The sequence below is a fragment of the Hippopotamus amphibius genome, chromosome 5 (assembly GCF_030028045.1).
Source record: "Hippopotamus amphibius kiboko isolate mHipAmp2 chromosome 5, mHipAmp2.hap2, whole genome shotgun sequence".
NCBI lineage: Eukaryota > Metazoa > Chordata > Mammalia > Artiodactyla > Hippopotamidae > Hippopotamus > Hippopotamus amphibius.
Genome location: NC_080190.1, coordinates 129,146,087 through 129,152,483, shown reverse-complemented (window position 1 = coordinate 129,152,483; position 6,397 = coordinate 129,146,087). Strand labels below are relative to the sequence as shown.

General features: G+C 36.4%; 1 non-coding gene across 1 annotated transcript; it reads left to right on the top strand.

Moving 5' to 3' along the window:
- The first annotated feature begins 5,968 nt into the window (after nt 1-5,968).
- On the top strand, nt 5,969-6,041 carry TRNAL-CAA (transfer RNA leucine (anticodon CAA)). The gene has a single exon. It is a non-coding gene; the product is annotated as a tRNA-Leu (tRNA).
- The last annotated feature ends 356 nt before the right edge of the window (nt 6,042-6,397 follow it).

Sequence of the window (6,397 nt, the reverse complement as noted above, 5' to 3'; positions counted from 1 at the left end):
TTTTTGTAGGTCTTTTTTCTTCCCTTTCTCTTTTGTTCCCTTCTTTTGTGATTTGATGACTAACTTTCATGTATTTGGATTCCTTTTTTCTTTTTTGTGTGTGTATCTAGTGTAGATTTTTGAGTGGCAGTTACCATGAGGTTTTGATAGAGCAGTCTATATATAAACAAGATTGTTTTAAATTGCTGGTCTTTTAATTTCAAGTGCATTTCCAATATCCTGCATTTGAGATCTCCCCTTCTTACAATTGCTTGTTTTGATACCATGTTTGTGTGCAGATGATTTCCTACCTTTACCTTACGTTTGCCTTTACTGGTGAGCTTTTCCATTTGTAATTTTCTTGTTTTTAGTAGTGGCCTTTTGTTTTCCACTTAGAGAAGTTCCTTTAGCATTTGTTGCAAAGCTGATCAGTGGTGCTGAATTCTCTTAGCTTTTGCTTGTCTGTAAAGCTTTTGATTTCCCTGTTGAATCTGAATGAGAGCCTTGCTGGGTAAAATATTCTTGGTTGTAGTTTCTTCCATTTCATCACTTTAAATATATCTTGCTACTCCCTTCTGGCCTGCAGAGTTTCTGGTGAGAAATTGGCTGATAACCTTATGGGAGTTCCCTTGTATGTTATTTGTTGCTTTTCCCTTGTTGCTTTTAATATTTTCTCTTTGTCTTTAATTTATTTTTTTTTAATTTGATTACTATGTGTCTCAGTGTGTTCCTTTTTGGGTTTGTCCTACCTGGGACTCTCTGCGCTTCCTGGAATTGGGTAACTGTTGACTTTCCTATGTTAAGGAAGTTTTCAGCTATTATCTCTTTCAGTGTTTGCTCAGGTCCTTTCTCTCTCTCTTCTCTTTCTGGGGCCCCTGTAATGCAAATATTGGTGCATTTAATGTTGTCACAGAGGTCTCTTAGACTGACTTCATTTGTTTTCGTTCTTTTTTCTTTATTCTTTTCCATGGCAGTTATTCCTACCATTCTGTCTTCCAGCTCACTTATTTGTTCTTCTGTCTCAGTTACTCTGCTATTGATTACAGTATATTTTCCATTTTAGTCATTGTATTGTTCAGCTCTGTTCATTTTTCTTTTTTTAGTTCTTCTTGGTCTTTGTTAAACATTTCGTGCAAACCCTTGATCTGTGCCTTCATTTGTTTTCTGAGTTCTTGGATCATCTTCACTATCATTACTCTGTAATTTTTTTCTGGTAGACTGCCTATCTCCCTTTCATTTAGTTGTTCTTTTGGGGTTTTATGTCATTCCTTCATCTGGGACATATTCCTCTGCTGTCTCATCTTCTCTAACTTTCTATGATTGAGGTTTCTGTTCACTAAGTTGCCAGATTTTATTTCTTCTTGCTTCTGCTGTCTACCCTTTGGTAGATGAGGCTAAGAGGCTTGTGCAGGCTTCCTGGTGGGAGTGTTTGCTTCTTGTTCATTGGTGTGTGGAGCTGGATCTTGTTCCTCTTGTGGACAGGGCTGTGCTCAGGAAGAGTTTAAGCAGACTGTCTGCTGATGGGTGAGGCTGTGTTCCTGCCCTGTTGGTGATTTGGCCTGAGGCATCCCAGCACTGGAGCCTACAGGTTGTTGGGTGCGGCTAGGTCTTGGGAAGGAAATGGCAGCCTCCAGGAGGGCTCATGTCAATGAGTACTCACCAGAGCTGCTGTGCCAGTGTCTTTGTCCCCACAGTGAGCCACAGCCACCCCTTGCCTCTGCAGGAGACCCTCCAATACTAGCAGGTAGGTCTGGCCCAGTCTCTTATGAAGTCATTGCTTTTTGTCTGGGTCCTGGTATGAATGGGACCTTGTGAGTGCCCTCCAAGAGTGGAGTTTCTGTTTCCCCCAGTCCTGTGGAATTCCTGTGATCAAACCCCACTGGCTTTCAAAGTCAGATTCTATGGGGGCTCTTCCTCCTGTTGTCAGACCCCCAGCTGGGAAGCCTGACATGGGATTCAAGACTTTCACTCCTGTGGGATAACTTCTGTGGTATAATTATTTTTTTAGATTTTGGGTCAACCACCTGGTGGGTATTTGATTTGATTTTATTGCGATTGCATCCCTCCTACCATCTCATTGTGGCTTCTTCTTTGTCTTTGGATGTAGTGTATCTTCTTTGGTTGGTTCCAGCATTTTTTATTTTTTGTTCGATAGTTGTTCAGAAGTTAGTTTTGAGTTTGGTGTTTTTGTAAGAAGGGGTGAGCTCATGTCTGTCTACTCCACCATCTTGCCAGCCAATATATATTTTCTTAAGTTAACTCTATCTATCTAGCTATTTCACTATCTATTGTCCATCTGCCTACTTGTCTGTCTCTCTGTCCTCCATTTGTGTGTATGTCTGCCTATGTGTCCTTCTGTCATTTGTCTCTACTCTCCTCAGCTGAGTTTTCTAAAGAAGTTTGTTGCATGTTTTCTCTTTAGTTAATAACTCTTATTGTAATAAATGGCTGCTGATAGTCTTGTTGAGTGGACTTGGTATGTTCTTCATAGTGATATAACTTTTCCAATTACGAGAGTATCATTACACTAATTACTTACCTCTTCAAGTATAAACTTCTTTATAGCATGTTTTGTTTAAAAGTAGGCCCATTCATAAACATTTTTGAGTAATGACGCATTAAAAGGCACATTTAGCTTAGAAATTACACAACAAATTTGCAAAAGGCAAACATGCAACTACCTGCTCTATGAAGTTCTTTTTCCAATATGTAGTTCGTATTTGTTCAAATTAAACATGGAAGTTAAATTCAGTCAGATAAATGTTTCTAGTCATCCAAATTGGTGTAAGTAAAAACCTTTTGGATAAGCAGATGTCTGTTGCTCAAAGGAGCAGTCGTTTTTTTGAAAGAGATAAGATTAGTAATCAAAATATTGCTATCAACAACCATAATTTTTCTGCAATCTTTGCTCACAATTCATTTTTCATCCCTAAATATTCCTTCATTCCACTATTTGTTATATAATACATATAGGTGCCATTCTCTTCATTTTTCTTTTACCTTGTTAGTAATGGCAATTTTGGCTGATACTGAGTACATTATTTTCTAAGGTATGATTGCTTAGGAATTAGATGTGTTAAGGATTAAGTTAAGAATTAACTATGTTTCCATGGCATTTTCTTCATGTATCCATTAGTGCAGGGATATTTAATTTTTAAGTTATATGTCACACTATTAGAACTAATGCTTTGTTCATTTTCATGTACCCACACTAATGATAATGTTTGGTACTAAGTAAGCAATCAATAAGTGATTTTTATGGTTGTAGAAAAGGGTAGATTATAATAATAGCTTCCAGGAGAAAACAAACAAACTAGCATGGGTGAATTTGAAACTCTCTCTAATATTATTTTTAAAGAAAGAATTTCTAATATTTCTAATATTTTAAAATTTTATATTATTGTACTGATCATGCAAATACAATGATTTATGTTTCTGACTCCCTGGTTCATTAAAAATAGGAGAAAACAAAATGTAGGAAGTATTATTTAGAGTTTATATGTTTTTTTTTTAATCAATGTTTCCTAAACGGAGATTTGTACTATTATCAAGAGATAGTTTCAATTTTTAAGAAAAAAAAAAGTAAATCATATATAAGAACAGATATTTCTTGTATCAGCCCAACCAAAAGTTACCTATTTATTTCTGATTATAACTGTGAATTGAAGTTAATGTTTCTATCAAGGGGTTATTTCTTGTGCAATATTCCAACTGTTGTTTTTATACATTTTAGGTTCTGCCAGATTTTTTTTACTTATTTTAACAAACTCATAGTAATTAGGGAAAAATGAAGAAGTTAAGAATTGAGACTGTTGTCTGAAAAGATTTCTACACTGACTGGCCTATGACTAGACACAATTTTAGAATCAGGAAAAGATAATGGAGAGAGCTTCATGTTATGGTGTGGTGAAATTCTCCTGTGGGAGGTAGAATAATGGCCCACCAAAGATGTCTGTCCATATAATAATAATAAACCCCAGAACCTATGAATATGTTACCTTACATGACAACTGGGACTTTACAGATATGATTAAGTTAAGAATACTGAGATAGAAAGGTTATCCTGTATTATCCATGTGAATAATCACAAGGGTCCTTATAAATGGAAGAAGGCAGGAGGGTCAGGGACAGATTTGAATATGATGGCTTTGAAGATGAAAGAAAGGACCACAAGGGAGGAATGCTCGTGGTCTCTTAAAGCCAGAAAAGGTAAGAAACTGGATTCTCCCCTGGAGCCCCCCCACAAAGAAATGTAGCATTGTTCACAGCTTGATTTTAGCCTAGTGAAAACCATTTTGTACTTCATGCAGACAAATCTGTGTGATGAGTTTAGCTGGCCTGACCTGTTAGTGTTGATTAGTGTGGATGGGGCGGTCGGTGAGAATATGTGACAAGTAAGGTCAATGACAAACTGACCAGCCAGACAAGGATGTATCCCTCTGAAAGACTGAGTGACCTGAAGCATGACCTTAAGAGTTAGATGACCAAAAAGTAGAGTAGCCTTAAGAGTGAATAAGGCATGAGAGGGACAAAGCAAGAAATGGCACTTCGTTCACTCATGCATCCTTTATTCTGGGCTTAATCTGAATTGAGAAAGAATGAAGATAGAAGTTCTATCAGCAAAAGAAGACAGTTTGATATTTCATGGGCTATAAATTACAGAGAATATAAAAATCATATACAGAGATAGCATATAGTGGAAAATTAGATACCCATTAAAAACATTTTCAACACAGACAAAATCAAAAGACAAACAATAAGCTGAGAATAATATTTGCCTTATTTTCTACAGGTGTCTAACTTTCAAAAGCTGTCCAGGACTCAAGAGGATTGTGTATGTTATTCAGGTTACTGCACTGGAAGAATAACCAAAGAGAGTGTTTCCTGGAAATTGGGAAACAAGTGGGGTTTTATATGGCAAAGAAACAAAAGTGGCAGAGTGCCAGTTGCAACTCTGGTGACCAATCAGGCAGGTGTTGCAGTCTTTCAGAAAATGTGTGTGTGTTTGTGCATGCATGCATGTGTGAGAACATTTGGCCAATTTCAGTCCACTGTGTCCCATTCTTGGAATTATTAACTCAAAGAAGGAATTTAGAGGAATGGATTAGTCTCTCAGTATGAGGGAGCATGGGTATCAGTATACATTCAGAGAAGAAAATTTTACATTTCTTCACACAGAAAAAACATCAATATGTTTACTGTATGAAGATAAATTCTTTATCTCTTTCTATATGTGTCTTTATGAATTGGGAAAAACACCTCCTGCTGTAGATAAATGAACTCTGAAATTTCAGTGGCTTAACACAATGAAATATAGTTCTTGCTCACAAATCGCTGCAAAATTAGTGTTCTTGGTGGACAGCTCTCCTATAAGCAGTGATTTAATATCTCAAGATCCTCCTTCCTTGTGCCATTTTCAACAAGTGACCCCAAGTCTCTTTGGGGGTCACTTCCTACATTCTATCTTAGAGCAGAAAGAGCATGGAGGATGATGTGAGGGAGTTTTCATGGCCTAGTCTAAAAGTAGTCTGTATCACTTCTATCAACCTTCCATTGGCCAAAATTTGGACATATGATGACCTCTAAGTGCAAAGATGGCTGGGAAATACAGTTTAGCTGGCTTCCCAGGAAGAAAAGGGAATCAGTTTTATCAATCAATCAATAAAATGTAAGTTAAATTTATAAATAAAATTATAAATAATAACAAAAAGATGAACTCCCCAGTGGAAAAATGTCCAATACTAATGATCAAAAATAATATTCAGAACCATCATAGATAAAGTTAAGTAAATTACAAAAAATAACATATTTCCTATTAAACTATCTATATTAAAAATAATGATAATACTCCATGTTATTTTCCTTTGCAGCTGAGATAGGTACAGTGTCAGATATCACAAGTAAGGGTAAAAAAGTAGTTCTCATGTTCTAAAGGGCAACTGACAATATCTATCCAAAGATTTTAAAATGTGCATACTCTTTGGGGACCTCCCTGGTGGTCCAGTGGCTAAGACTCCATGCTCCAAATGCAGGGGGCCCAGGTTCAATCCCTGGTCAGGGAACTCGATCCCACATGCCACAATGAAGATCCCATGTGCTGCAACAAAGACCCAGCACAGCTAAATAAATAAATAAATATTTTTAAAATAAAATAAAATGTGCTTAGTCTTTGATCCAGCCTACCACTTCAAAACCTTTATCAGGAATAAATGATCAGTAAAATGTTCTAAGATTGATTGATGTCATCCTTAACTTGTCTTTCATAAACTACATGAGATACATCAGGAAATCATGTTAGATTTACTTTCATAATATATCCAGAATCTGATCCCTTTTTTCCACTGTTTCTGTCTTTCTTACCTATAGTCCAATTTTAACATAGTAGCCCTTGTGATCCTTTTAAAGTCTATGTTATATT